Here is a 16,352-nt window from a genome sequence, read left to right as displayed (position 1 = left end):
TGCGGAGCCTGCAGTCGCCGTGAGAGCATACTACAAAAATGGTTACAGTGCAACAGCTGCAAATGTTTGGAAGTATGTTAATTTCATTTAAATGGGCATGTCAATAAGCAGAACATGCGTTACTGGGCTTAACGAAAACCCACTGAACTTCATCAACGTCCGTACAGTCCCAAAGTTACTGTATGGTGTGCAGTGTCTTGTCTTGGTGTTGATGTTTTACCTTACTTTTTGAGGATGAAGATGGTTCCACAGTAACTGTTACATCTCGTTACATTCATATGCTGGAGACATTTTTTGCTCCACGGCTTCATGACTTTTCTAGAAATTGAAATCCTGCAAACCTGCTTTCAACAACACCTTCACACTCTACCAATCTGTCAATGGCTGCATGGAGACGTTCGTTTGGGGAGCGCATCATTTCAAGGAACGCTAACGTCGTTTAGCCTCCACACCTCTCAAAAGTGTGCGACTTCTTTCTATGGGGACATCTAAAGAGCGCTGTGTACCTGACAAGGCCAAGAAATGTTATTGAGCTCAAGACTCAGATCGAAGATTACGTTGCCAACATCCCAGAGGACACATCGCGTCGCACAATGCTAGTCTTCAAAATCGATTGAACGAATAGGCCCAAAAGATAGCACTTAACTGATGTTAATATTAAAAGGTGATTGTTTACAATATTCCTATTTCCAACATTTCTTATGTATTTTCCACACTTCACCAACACATTTTCACCATTAAAGACTTTTTTTGTAAAATTTTCTTGATTTATTATGATTATTTCGAAATTCCCCATTGCTCTGCGTCACCCTGTATCATATCCAAGAAAAAATCAAATTTATGCTGTTTGATTAAGTAACACACTATCTTGAACTTGACTGATTCAAACGTTTAATAGCTCAAATTAAAGCCTTAAATTTACTGATTATTTTGAGTCTAAAACATATAAAAAAAAAACATAAAAAGTACTGGAGCTATTGATTGTTAATCATAGAAAAACCTTATACAAATAATTTGTATGTTGATTGTTTACTTAATTGAAACTCGTCCGATTTGAATAACTAATAGCTTAAATGAAAGCCGGCATTTCACTGAAGGTTCTTAGACCAAAATATATAGGATTATACAATTATAACTGGTGAAGTACATCTTAAATTGAAGTGAGAATTCGAAAATAAATCAAATGTATGTTTTTTGGTATAGTAATACAGTAGATAAATATATGCCGTGCTTGATGTGAAATCTGTGCGTGCATACCTTCAATTTGAGACCTCGACCTCAATCATGAAAATCGGTTGAATAGAAGAACCAAACGAACTCGGAAAGAAAAACCAAATTTAACTCCCATAAGAAATACATGGGAAGCAAATTTCGTTTACGTATAAGCCGAGTGGGACTGCAGATGAATTATGTCAATGCTTGATGTGAAATATGTGCGTGCATACCTTCAAAATCATGAAAATCGGTCGGGTAGAAGAACAAAACGAACTCGAAAAATATATTTTTTTTTAAATATATAAGATTAAGAAAACATGAGTTAATGTCAGTATACTTGGTCGGTGTTAGATTTAATTTAACTTTAAGCATGGCCTACAAAGTAGTATACTCTTTATTCTTATCGCTCTGAATATATTCAGTGTGGTTGAGGAAACTAGTTGGCGTTGGTCTCAGAGGTCCTGGGTTAAAATCCTGCAAACGGCTTTTAGCGACTGTATGTGATAATGCCGCGACCCTAGGGTGGGCAATAATCCGACACATCCGGCTACAGGGCTTTGAGACCTCGGCCCGCCGCTTAGGCCGGGGCCACACGTGGCGGATCATCCGCGCGGCTTATGATCGTACGATCATAAGCCGCGCGACGATGTCCCGGCCACACGGGGCGGATGAACCGCTTCCGGTTGAGGTTTCCCAGCCTACGTACTGAGATTCTAACATGATTTTATTCACTCGTTCTCGTTGTAGTCATGGAAGAAACACATATGTTAGTTTGTGCATTAGAAGCGTGTGGTGAGCTAGAGCCTAAAGCAAACCGAAATCATTGGGTCCATCATTTCATAACCGATAAACCATTTGTGTTCCAAACCTTGTACGAGCACATGCGAAACCATAGTTCGGAGTTTTTTTTGTTACTATCGCATGTAGATAGCATCGTTTTAGACGAGCTACTTCAATTGCTTTGACCGCATATAACTAAGGAAGATATACTGATGAGAAATGTACAACATGTATCAAACATTTTACACCTAGAAACCGAAATGCACAAGCACAAACTAAAAAAATACCACTACAAATGATTGAAAATGAGCTCCAACCGCGCGGACAATCCGTATCGTGTGGCCACTCTCATAAGACTACGTGTGTCATCCCCTCCAACGCGGCTTATGATCGCGCGGACAATCCGCGACATGGCGCGGACAATCCGCCCAGGCGGCTTAGGATCGCCCCGTGTGGCCACTCTCATTTGATTCAATGTGTTGTCGGACCACGCGGATGATCCGCGTGGTCCGTCCGCGCGGATGATCCGCGTCGTGTGGCCCCGGCCTTACAGAGAAAATAAAGTCATTAATATTGGAAAAGAAACGGCATGGATCATAAATATACACAAATTATGCCACTGGTGTGAAAGTAAACATTATTTAGTTAATATTTAAATGCAATAGCCAAAATCCGTCCAAACAGATATTAGTACAGCCTTTCGGGCAAGTGACGTCATTTGTTTATGTTTATGATCCATACTGTTTCTGTTCTAATATTCGTGAATAAAGCGAATAAAATCTGTGAAGATTCTTTAATGACTTAAGATCAGCTGTTTATTAGCTAGGAACATTGATCAAGGATAGCCGAGTGCTGAATTTTTATTTCAGGGTTAGTTTTGCCAACAGTGGGTGCTAGCCGAATTCCGTTTTTAACCGTAAAAGAGCAACATATAGAAACTGGAAGATTTGACATTGAGGTTGGATTAGACAATTCAAGATAGTTTACGCTATGCAGCGTCAATAATTGACTGAAAATCGGTTAACATTTGAAGCTCAGTTTATTAAATATTTGGTGTCAATGAACTTTGAAAACAGTCATTCATAATTGATATTGTCCTTTTGGTTAACATCCAAATAAGGAGTAGGAATAAAGTACATTGCATTCACATTCGTGATATATTTTACCATAGGAATTTAAATGAAAGAAATCCTAGTTTTAAATAAAATATACTTTAACTAGATATTTGTTCTCTAGTCCAATTGTTTAAACTCCAGCAAATTTTGTTTCAACATTTATAGTAGGCTACAACTGGTACTGTATCTGAAATCCAAGTCTATACATACAACTGCACTTCCGCTGAATCATTATCATACGCCGAATCAGAAGTTGGCTAAACAATTCTGTATGTGTTACTGAAAGCCAAAGAACTTCCTGGTTTCAAACAATACACAGTTCTATTGCTTGCATGATGCTTGAATGTAGTATTTATTCCTGGGATTAAGAGAATATCAACGGAGTTCAAAAATCTTATTTTGCACCCATTATATATTTCAATATACCAATTCAATGCAACAATAATTACGTTAGGATAAATTATGTCAACGATATACTAATTTTATCTAAAAATTAGTCAGGTTGGTCATGTTGGTATGGCGAAGCCCTATATCTTACCTAGTGGGTTAAGCATAACTGGAAAATACCATTCTATCTTTTAAGTTTCATTTTTAAAAACTCCTTAATTAAGTTAAAACCGTGTGTCTTTTTCAGAAGAGAGCCGCCAATTTTAAACTATGAAATAACCACAGTCAAGGTTAGGTTAGGTCACTTTATAGCTTTACCGACACAGAAATTATCACAACTCAAAAATCACCTAACCTAAACTGTGGTTTCCCATACTTTTGTATAGTGGTGGCCCTCTTCTGAAAAAGACCCAAACCGTTATTCATTCAGCATAACATTTGTCAGATTCAGATATAACACACGCAAAATCAGGGGTGGGAAGCAATACTATTTATTGCAGGTCACATAATGCTATCCCGGCTTCAACCTACGCACAGCAATTGTAATTGCTTGTATTCATGTAGTTTGACGTTGGCGGAATGACCTAACTTGCTGGACAATCAATTTAATCAGCTGTCGGACAAATGTGAACACAGCAGTCTAGTCAGCTGACTAGTACAGTTTTAACCTGGGAAACCTAGACTGTCTATCATGGAATATTGTTTGGTATATGATTACTTTTGTACAGTAACAACTAACCTTAGCAATCTGAGATTAATATCTTCCTTATCATAGATTTAGAGTAAAAATTCACCATCAACTAGATAATAAATGCTGAAGCTTTAAACACATTCGAAAAATAAAATTGATACTCGGGAAGTATAGTATAAGATTGGTGAGGTGACAGAAATACTGGTTGAGAAAATAAACTTATATCTTTTTCCTCGTGGGTTTACTAGACTTTATGTTCAAACAAAGTTTAAGGCTGGTTAGCACCGCTGTTACTAGTTAGGCATGCAGCGATTTGGGTCATGTTTAAAACACCAACAGGTTTACTCAGATTTAAAATTATTGAATTATTTTTCTACTTTTATAGATAAAAAAGGCACAAATCATCTTTTGTAAACTTACGTCACTAAAAGGGCGAAGAAGTTTATTTTCATGTAGCGTACGCCAAAGACCTTTCCTAGGGTTTTTTACATACCCTTTGAGGCAATGTTCTTATGTGAATTTAAGTTTTGAAATGAAATGAAAATGGTTTATTTATACAGGCAAAGTTAGGACCACATGGCCCTCTCTTACACTTAGCCTGTGGATACAAATCTAAACATATACTGTACAATATTATCCTACAATCTATTTACAATATTTAATGTAAAAAAAACAATAAATTTGTAATACATTAACCATAGTTAATGTAGTTTCTGCATTTCTGCAGTTTCTGTATTATTAAGTAAAGTTTCTGTATTATAAGGAAAGTTTCTGTACTATTAAGTAATATATTTATTCCTAACACTCATACTCACATATTTAACATAATATGATTTATGTAATAAGAGTATGGGAAAGGGAAATGGTTGAAAGAAATTCTCTGACAACTTTATGGTGATATTTGCTTTTAATTCGACGATATAAAGATTCCTGGAACTATCAAGAGTTCAGGGTGAACATGTATATTTTATTTTATTTATTTATTCATAAGCACAAATAATTGGTTGTATTCTGGTTTGTGTATAAACGTACTTACCCTATAAAACAGAATGGTTGGTAATTGATCACCTATAACAAATCAATTTCGAAATTGGGACACTCTTTGTCCGAAGCAATAAATGACAATATATTGTTATTTACTCAGAATTTCCCTACGAGCAATAATAAGTTAAAGCAAGTATACAAAAATTAAATTGTGAAATGATTTCAATCTTGCAAGTGAATTAATGATTCTTAGAACGTCAACGGCAAGAGCTGATTTTAACTTGAAAACCAAAAGTCAGCGGTTCCATGGTGTAATGGTTAGCACTCTGGACTTTGAATCCAGCGATCCGAGTTCAAATCTCGGTGGAACCTAAAACTTTTAGCTCCTGAGATCTCATACCACGTTACAATTAGATCAGATTGCACTAACGTTTTTCGTAGTTGGTGATTTAATTTTGTGGGTGGCTTTAGATTCCTTATTTAACTCAATCTAGGTCTAAAATAAGATAAAAACCGCAAATAATTCAACCCCTGATATTATTTTTTAAATTAATTTCATGGTGGGTAAGCCTTTGGATTGAAAATTGCAATATAAAAATGAGTTCGTCACTTGGCCAAGTCTGTAAATTATATTAGTCTCGTTTAAATGTTGTTTTTTTGTATTTAGTGTATAATAGACTTTTATATCTTAACAAATTCATCTACTGATGAAAGCGCTTTTTATTTAACGTTCTGATAACCTCGAAGATGTACCCCATCTGCACGAAACAGCTGTATTTGATGCTAACTACAACATGGTTAATTTGACGCAAAAAGGTAACATAAAACCATTTTATATGTTTATTAATTTCTAAACTGTTTAAACATTTCCTTAACATATTCGATGTTCGTAAAACTTAAGTATTGTTTACTTAGAATAGCTGAAATTAAACATCTTTAAAACCAGACTGTGGCATTCATTGATTTCCATAGAAGTTTGCAATTGTTGTAGAAATTGTTTGCTTATTTGTATGTTAATAATGAAATATAAAAAAGAGTGGTCAATAGAACAAATAATCTTGTGGGATGTGAATATATTTTACCGTAATAAGAACAAATCTTGAGTATACAAAGCTTGATTTTGTGAGTATACCTTTAAAATACATAAAATGACAGTTCATTTAAATATATTTGGTTTATTTCTAAATTTCGTTCCATTATTTTAAATATTACGACAGCAGAGTTGTTTTGTATAAAAATGTATACTTCACTAGTTGTTTCTTTTTTTTGATAAATTTATCAAACATAAAATAAAAGAAGCAACAAGTAGGTGTATGAGTTCATTCGTCCATTTAGAAGCGAACTTGATTTGATGCAATTCGTGATTTGTGTAAATTAAAGTATTCTATGTTTAGTAAAAACCTAATTTTTATTCCGGAAAGTGATCAGCCGACTATTGACGATTGGATAAAGAAGAAGAGAAATAATACAAAGAGCTAACGCCAAAGAAGCCAATTAAACAGACAATGTTCTGCTGGCTGAGGATATTTTCTGACCAATCAAACAGTAGCCAATCGCCGCGCCGTAACTGCGTACACGGCCTGGCTAACAGCTGATTGTTTTTTTTTCCATTTCATTAGTAAACCAACATTTAGGCTACATTCATTCTACAAAAAGTTTAAAGTTACTATACGTCAATAGTTATTTGTGTAACTACTCGTGTTACACATTATATTTTCCCTACAGTTACTATAAATCATATCAATAATTAGTCTTTCAAACACTGTACAATACTTTTTTAGGTTAGGTTCAATCGAAAAATTGAACGAAATGGGAAACGCTGCACCAGCTGATCGTAGTCGTAATATATTTAGTGTTGCCAACTTATTTTCAAGCGTACACGGATTACGTGCATAATAAAAACACGCTGTTTTGTGTTATTTGGTTGGAATACTGGTGTGCATCAAAGTAAAAACTGTGCGTTAAAGTAAGGGTTACTGTACTATAATCTGTACAAGAAAGCCCACTTTGTCGGGTGACAGTAGGAAAAACTATTTTTTTATTGCTTGTCGTATACTTACGGATACGTTATCTCGTTCAGTTCAGTTTCTCATTCATTAACCTATTTTTTATTTTAGTTTCTTTCTACCTGCTTGTACCTTATTTCCTATAGTTGTAAGCAGTAATAAAGGTAAATATTTCATACATGTACCCGTTAAAACACATGTTCACACTTGTATTAATTTAATTGGGCTGTGAAGGATAATCTTCCCCGTGTCAAATAGTGTACACTTTTAACTTTGCTTTTCCGTTGTAACAATCATTTCGTAAATCCCTCTACTATGGTTGTCAGCCAATTTTTTTTTTAATTTTAAACTGCACTTTTACGTAATTTCTTACTATGTTTATACTCAATGATGTTATTTCACATTGTAGTTGAGACAAAAAAATTTCATTTATAAATTAATATCCAGACGGATGAGACATCTATTAATTGTTAGCCTAAGCATCCCAAAAATCTTGTCACACTAAATTATGTTTTTTATTTAAACAGCTTATAGGCTATATTTGGTTTCATCCTCCCTAACGAGCCAATCTATTCTACGGGCATTAAGAAATGTATAAACTTTTTACGAAAATCAAATTGTGTCTCCTATGACCCCCGTTTTTAAAGTTAAAATCTACTATCTCCGTCTTCACTCTAAAGACAACTCTGACCGCTTCATACAAGTTTTTACAGTGTAGTGGTTTAGGCTTTATCACCGAAGTCAAAGTTCAGTAATGGGTATGTAGTGTGTTATCAAAAGGTCAAATAAGCCTGGGCACATTTCTGTTTGCTTTCTTTTGTAGAACATCCACTGATCCACTAATGATGGTAATACACTGCCATTGGGGTTTCTCTAAAGGTTCTGCATAGATTTTTGCTTTCTTAATAAAAAAATAAAAAAACTTAATACTTTTAAAACTTTTCAATGAAAGTCTTGAAATGAAATGAAATGAAAATGATTTATTTAGTCAGGCAAAGTTAGGGCCACATGGCCCTCTCTTACACTTAACCTGTTTATACAAATCTAAACATACAAATAAAACAAAACAATGTACAATACAAATAAAATACTATAATCTATTTACAATATTTAATGTAAAAAGAAACAATAAACTTTTTTTGTTTTTTGTTTTGTAAAGTCTTGTTAGTAACAAGACTACAAGATCGCGCCGCTCATCCTACACTCATCTCCATTCATACTTGGCATAAAATACCTACTTCGTATGGTCGCCATTTCATTGAAAAGTATTAAAGTATTAAGTTGTTAGTGACTAAGGCCGACTTATTCCTTAGACATCGCTTTTTATTAATAGCCCATACAGCTAATGTCAACTAAGGGACCTACAGTTTATAGTGGAATCAGAACCACATTTTTGCCTTGGTATATACGAATTTGTCTAATTTTCAGTATAGTACTGTGGATAGTCGTAGTACTCACTCGTGCGGGGAGTATCACATCCACAGTATTCCATATTGTCAAGAGCTCTGTTCCAATAAATAACATTTGTTTTGATACTGTATTGGCTTTTGAATTTAGAAGGCTGTCTACAAACTATGGACACCAACGATGGATGCCATTGTGATTGTGGTTACAAAATCAATCCTTCGCTCGTTGAACTATCAATACTAGTTCGGGTTTGCTGAAATGTTGAACTCAAAATAGTTATTTGTGTAACCAGTGTGCGACGTGGCGCTTTGCACTCGCGCCACACATATCTTTCCTATACAGCTACTATAAAGCATATAAATAATTAGTCTTTCTAACACTTTACAACAATAGACATGAATAGATTATAATTGGAATCACCACTCTGTGTTTTAAAAGCGTTCCACGTTTTTGGTGTTGTTATGTTGGCCATATGATTGGTTGGTTGGATAGCTGTCAAATTAAATTCATTCCAAGCATGCTATTTATTTGGGTCATTTGATGGACTTTTATCAGCAACTATTGCACGTTAAACCTGTGTGGTAATTTTGAAACATTATCTATTGTTTTAAATACTAACTTATTTTCCTCTTGTCAAGTTGATGTATTTATATAACAATGATGACATATTTGTTTACTATCAACAACAGGATGACGCCATTTTGCCTATAATTTCTAATTTGACAGGTCCAACCAAACCGAGACAGTGTGACCAGCAAAGCACAGCAACACGTGGTCATCTTTATGATACGCGTTTCTTTAATGTTTAAGCAGAGAGTAGTGACTCCAGTTTATAGTATATTCATCTCTATGTACACGACACGTTTTTAGGTTAGGTCAAATAAAAACATTGAACGAAATTGGAAACGCTGCCCCAGCTTATCGAAGTCGTAGTATCTGTAAGTGTTGCCAACTTTTTTGCAAGCGTATATGTATTACGCGCCTAATAAAAGCACAATGTGTTGTATTGTTTAGTTGGAATAGCTTACTGGATTGCGACAAAAAATGAGTGCCGAAAAAGTAAAACGAGTGTGGCAGTAGGAAGTAAATGCATCAATTAGCTACTTGGCTTGCTATAATCAGTGCCAGAAAGCCCACTTTGTCAGGTAACTGTATGAAAAGTCCTTTGTTTAGCAGACTCTATACTGTTTTGGAACTAAGATGGACGCCATTTCCTCGTTGAAGCTGTGGACTGATTTAGAATAAAATGAACGTAGTTTGATCCAACCGTCGACAGAGTTTTCTGTCGGGAACTACTGGTTTCTATCGTCTGTTGAACCGAGCTCACTCTAAAACTGAAAGGTTTGACCTGTCTAGATCACCTTTCATAAAATTAAAATAGGCTAATTAATTCATTTTTTAAAGTTCACTTACTTTCAATCTTGTTTTATTTTAATAGAAATCACTACTAATCCTGTGATTTGCAATGTATCTTCTGGATAATGAAGTGTTGGGTTTAGCACATTGCATCTCTTCTTGTTGGAGTCTACTAAAGAGGCATTTGAATGTCATGCTTTTTTGCCGTGTTTGGTTAGAAATCATAAGACGTAGTTTAAATATTTTACTGGAACAATTTATTTGTAGGCTGAATTTAAAAATAAAAGTAAAAATCCTCAAATCAACTTTCATTCCACATCTTCCATTTCTTCAGAAGGCTTTTCTTTTTCTCCTCCAGACCTGAAATACAACCAATTTTTACCATAAGACTTTGGTTATATTTTCTGTTAGAATCAACAAAACTCTCTTTGCCCTAATTATCCTTAAAATGTTTACTTAGTTTTTAACCATAGAATCGTTTCAATTCCATGCAATATTAATATACTATTAAAAACCAAATTCATTTAGATCTTAAAATCCTTTGATTTTTTTTAATAATCGTGTTGAATTGTTAACATTCGTTTTCTTACGTCTGTTATGATACGTCATACAGTAGTTACAAGGATCCTCTATAGAATGAATAACGTATTACCACGAAGATGTTCACTGTATTCCACCAAAGTAAACGAAAAGGCTTCAAAATGTTCTTTACTTTGTGGACAATCTTAGTACATAAATAATATACATACAGTATATTAGAACCAGTTTTATCAATTGAAAATTAAAGCAAATACAACTGGACAAATTTAATTTACTTAATACTGTAAACAATTATTAAATCTGAGGCATTAAGTAGTGCACTATCCTTAAAATGTATTCATAGAGGAATGAACATTACTGATACAAGTTGGAACGGGAAAAATACCCCTGCCGCAGCATACCTGCAGACTCACCAAATTTCCATTAACCTAGCTAGATTTCCACTAAAATATCCCCTTAAAATTGTCAGATTCATTTCCAATAAATAACATTAATTTAAATGAGTACTTAGGTTTGCTGCTACAGGGGTGTTAATGGGGTGGGGTTTTTTTTATTGAAAAGTTGATAGCTTAGTATGAAACGAAAATGCCAAAATGTGCACAACCGTGCAAAAAAGACAGCTGTTCAAAGATTCATTGAATTTGCCATTCTATTATACAACTTTTTCAAGAGGGTGCCCGATAGAATTTGGAAGCAAATTATTAACTTATCAAATAGTTTTATAACATTAGATATTAGTTCTTGAACTTCGCTTAACAATAAAAAAACAAGTGTAAATGTTTAGAGGTTTTATTACCACAACAAATATCAATAGCGTACACTTAATTTTTTATACTTTCTATGGTAGGGATTGAAAATAATATTGGGTACAATTCTCTGCTTGAGCTACGAAATAGTAAAAGACCATCAATGTTAAATAGAAGTCCAATATCATTTGGCAAAACTTCTAGCTCTGATAAAACCTTATTTAATTGTCTCGTCACACCAAAATGAACGTACTGACCTGGATGCATTTCCAGTACTTAAAGTCGTAACTGGCGTTTTCCGAATAGTTCTGGCATCAATGGGCAAATTATTGAAGCATTCTTGATGTAGGGTTTTCAATCCAACAAGTAGGGACGATAGTGCTGAATTTGTTATGTTATGTTCAATTGACCAATTCCTTAAGAAATTTTTCAGAGGCAATAAACTATCAGCAGCATTATCAGTACTGGAGTCTAAATTGGAGTCATTACTACTTTCATCATCATTATTTGCATCTTCAACTGTAGGGCTGCTTACAGATCCTTTTGATGAAGAGCTTTTCTCACTATTATTAGAATTATATGCTATGTTTTCGGTTGATGTTCCAGCAGTTTGTGATGGACCAGAATGACTTATTTGTAAACATTGAACATTTTGAGAAAAGCCTGGGTGGTTGCCATTATATTCGCAATTTGCTTCATCTGACGAAGAATCCAACTCCTCTAATTTCTTTAACCTTAGACGTTTACCTTCTCTACTAAGTAAATTATAGGGCTTATAAGGTCTCCTTTTTGACATGGTTCGGATCTGGAAAAACGTCCATGGCTAATTTCAAAGATATATTTAATAAATAAATATACTTTATTACAGGACAGGTGTGGGGCTTGTGCTATATGGTCCCTAGTTTAGTACGTCTACTACAAGTATAATTCTCTTTTTTTAATGGACTTCATGTTTTTAGCCTAAAGTTGTGTTTCTCAGATGGCTGAATGGTTAGGTTTGCTTCGTAATCAATTGTTTTAAATCAACCAAAACATCAAAGTGCTGTATTTAAATAAAAGTCATAGGATAAACAAAAACGAGCAATACAAAATAGGTTAAAGCAAATTGATTCAAATAAAAATGTTCAATAGTTTTCAGATCATAATGTTTTTTTTAGCGAATTTCCCATATAGGGAATAAGCTATTACCGTAGTACTCATGGTAAGACCCGGACGCGGGACCGATTTTTTTTTTCGTTTTGAAGTCCCTAGAGGCCAAAAACACCATGCGTTCAAATTCATATATATATATATATATATATATATATTTATATATATATATATATATGTGTCCGTCAGCACGATAACTCGAGCAAAAATGATCCGATTTTGATGAAATTTGGTACAAATGTGTAAACGTACGTTTATTCGAACGAGTTCGCGATCCAGCATGATCGGACCATGGGAACGGGGGTTTACGGGGGGTTTTATGGGGTAAAAATAGGTTTTTCCCATTTTTGACCCAAAAAACATAAAATTTAGCAATTTCTTTCCAAACCATTTTGTAGAGCTTAAAAAAACAAATAATTTAGTATATTGAAGCGTTATTATGCGCCTAATGGTTACGGAGAAAATTAAAAAAATTGTAAATTTAAAATTCCCATGTTATTCTTATGGAGAATAATTAAACTGTTGTAGTTTGCTTGTTTGTGAACATATTTTGATCAAATTTGGAAAATGTTTTTATTTCTTACTAACTATTCACATTTTACAAAAAAAAACAGTTTTACCCTCCCTGATGCAGCAAACCTAAGTACTTGTTAAACTAATTCTATTTAAATCAAGAATAAATGTTATATTTTTAAGTAGACATTTCAGTGTAAATCCAATCAGTCAAATGGAAATTCGCTTAGTCTGCAGGTTTGCTGCGGCGGGGGTATTTTTATATTACACAAACAAGTTTATGAGAAGTGTGTACCTATTTAGGAATAGGGCCAAACTTATGGTTTTGACGTTTTTTTTAACAAAGGTTTTTTTTATAATAAACTAAGGGTTTTTTAAAATAAACTACAGTATATTGCAAATTAGGCTCAATCGTGATTTAACCTAAAATTATACATTTTAGTTTTGTGAGTAGGTACCAAAAGACCAACCAGCAGGTGATAGAATATAAGGCTAGATTACGTTATTTTGATAAGTTAAGCGTGGTTTGGGTTAGGTTAGGCTAAGTTGATGTTACTCTAGTGCCAGGATTAAACAGGCAGAATCTAGATATAAGGGGATGCCTCACGCTCCGGTCACCGATTGGGCTTTCACCTATTCAAACGTATTTTACTATTGGATATCATTTGCAAAATATTTTAATTAAAAACCATCACGAAACAATCTGAGGTAGGCCTATACTGCCTTAACGTCATCCTTTACAGTCGTTGGCCTGCTGTTACTTGATATTTTCAACAAATGATTTCAAATCTAACTCAGCATCATCATTGAAATCTAGAATTTAAATTTATTAGATTGATATAAAAAATAATACTAAGAGAAATCAGTGGACTTAAAAAGGTGTTTCCCGACCGAAAATACATATCAAATGTTGAAATGACTTAAATTAATTATTAAATGTTGGATTCTTAAGTTATTGAAATGTGTGTTAAGTTAATTTCTATTTACTATCGTTATGCCTATTTATACATAACACCCAAGTAGCCTAGATAGCCTACCTTCCAATAACTTAAATTAACCGGCCCTTAATTCCTTGCATAGTATAAAAAATAAAATATTGAAACAGTGCTCTTGTAGTTTACTAGTGAGTAGGTATCGTATGAGACTTGTTGAGTTAAGTTAACTCCAGCAAAGTTAAAACTCACAATGACATTATTTTATTCTTAGGCCTAGATAGTAAACTCCACCTCAATTGCAAAAATAGCCTAGCCTACACCGTGTTGACAAAATAACATATTTAAGGATAATTGACATTGATACACTGCAGCTTTGTTGTTTGCCTCAACAGAGTTTCAAAAATTGCTGAGTATTAGGTGCCATAGGATATACAAACCCTACCTATCCTAGGCCTAACTTATGAAATATACAGGCTGCCTAGTCCTAGTGTTTTGTGAAGTTGAGGAATAAAGCTGCTTAAAATTTGGCTCAAGAAAAGCCTAAATCATACTTTTATTAAATCATACATGTTCTTAAAAACAAATATTGAAGTGCTAATTACTTAATTCACTTAAATAAGTATTGTTATCAGTTAGGTAGAAGTGAAGTATGCTATAAAGTATAATAATTTTAAAAGTAATAAAGAAGATAACTAACCTTTTGGAAATTATAGGTTCCCTTGTGTGTACAATTGCAATGAACTTAAATCCTTAACCAAATCCAAATATACTTAATTTAAAACTCACTTGAAACAAAATTACGTGGGGAAATTTACAAACCAACAAACGGCAAACCGAATAGAATATAACTGTTCAAAATTACAGCCGATAAAGGGGTGGGAACCCGTTCGCTCTCGCTCTCGCTCTGCTGCTCTAGTACTGGCTGGTAATGTACAGTTACAGGTAACAAAGAAAGACAAGACAAAGACAAAATGGCGGTACCCCGTTCACCCGCGACCCACCTTCACAGTTTCACCAACGCATCAGTAGACTGACTAGACTGATGTCAGTTTACATCATTGAATATAACAAGAAATGAAAATATTCGTTAACTTTGGAGAAAGCTTATGATAATTTTGTGGTGTGATTCATGATAAAACATATAAGTTAGTTTAACATATTTTAGTGACGTTACAAGTTGTAAAAACTAGTTACACAAAAAACTATTCTCACAACAGTTAAAATTGTGATATTAAGATTAAACTATCAGAACATTCTAAATTGGTTTACATATTAGGCCTTTTTATGTATTTATTTATTTATTTATTTATTTATTACAGCTAATATTAAAAGCAATAAAAAAATGCAAATTTCAATACCTAAGAATATATTAAACTAAAAAAATACATTGGGTCAACACAAAAATTTGCATTATAGAAACAAAACTTTTATAAAAAAAAAATTAAAACATTTTTATTTTTATGGTATAGCTTCTGGATCACTGATTTTAAAACAAAACGTTAAAATTACCTGTATCCGTAAATTTATCCTAGATTGTCGTTGGTTGACTACAGTTGGTTCGTGTTCTCAAATAAACACATGTTCAGGTCAAATGTAGCATTGATTTAATCCACGGAATGGTCGTCATAAGGTTAAAAGTTCCCAAATAACACTTACAAGTACACAAAACATTATGCATACTTGGACAAAACGCAAAAAAGCGAAATGTAAAAAGTCGACACGTGCGGCGCCGTTATAAGGTAGGTCATGACTGTGAATATTTTTAATCAACGCTAGGACTAAAAGTATTAAAGCTAAAATCGTGCCATTCTTTGTTAAATAATTCATAAACTTTCATTTAATCGCGTCTAACACTAATTTAAAATGTTTTATTAATAATGAAAACCAAAAAGATATTGAAGATCAATAGTATTCAAGTAAAATATTTAAAACTAGTTCTTGGATGAAACAAACTTTTTTCTGTGGGTTTATTGGACGCGTTTAAGGAAGAGTCTTAACGAAGTTAAAGGCTGGTTAGCTACAGTGTTACTAGTTAGGCATGCAAACGATTTGGGTCATGTTTAAAACATTAGCAAACAGCTTTCGCCAGATTTACAATTCTAAGGTTGAATGCATTTTCTAAATCAGAGTAGACTAACAAATTGGCTAAACTTTAAACAAGCTCCATATTTTCTCAAAATGATTGCATGTAGGCAGAGTTATTGCCTTGAAACGGGTTTTCCTTCAAATGCTAATAACATTCAAAAATATTATTTAAAACTAGTATTTACATTTTCAATATACACGGTGTTTTTTAACGTAACCCCAGTTACAAGTATTGAAGGACACTTTTCAACGACTAAACAAGCTGATTTGTTGGTATCCCTGTGCTTATTACTTCATTGCCAATCAGCTGATATGCATTGTTGGATTGTTAGCTGCTATCTATGAGGTTTAGTATTAGGAAGGAAGCTGGATCTGTAGAAAAAAAACATAGACCATAGACAAAAAGAATTAAATATAGAACTTCAGCTGTGCTGCGGTTACCA

General features: G+C 33.7%; 1 protein-coding gene and 1 non-coding gene across 2 annotated transcripts in view; one reads left to right on the top strand and one right to left on the bottom strand.

Moving 5' to 3' along the window:
• LOC128989220 (tyrosine-protein phosphatase non-receptor type 13-like) overlaps positions 1 to 16,352 on the bottom strand; it is a 360,305-nt gene that overhangs the window by 19,197 nt on the left and 324,756 nt on the right. The window lies entirely within an intron of this gene.
• On the top strand, positions 5,473 to 5,544 carry Trnaq-uug (transfer RNA glutamine (anticodon UUG)). The gene has a single exon. It is a non-coding gene; the product is annotated as a tRNA-Gln (tRNA).

This window comes from Macrosteles quadrilineatus, unplaced genomic scaffold (genome assembly GCF_028750875.1).
Source record: "Macrosteles quadrilineatus isolate MER2022 unplaced genomic scaffold, UCM_ALF_1.0 Scaffold_3__2_contigs__length_128488019, whole genome shotgun sequence".
Taxonomy (NCBI): Eukaryota; Metazoa; Arthropoda; class Insecta; order Hemiptera; family Cicadellidae; genus Macrosteles; species Macrosteles quadrilineatus.
The sequence above is the reverse complement of the archived record's forward strand: the minus strand, read 5'-3'. Positions and strand labels throughout refer to the sequence as shown.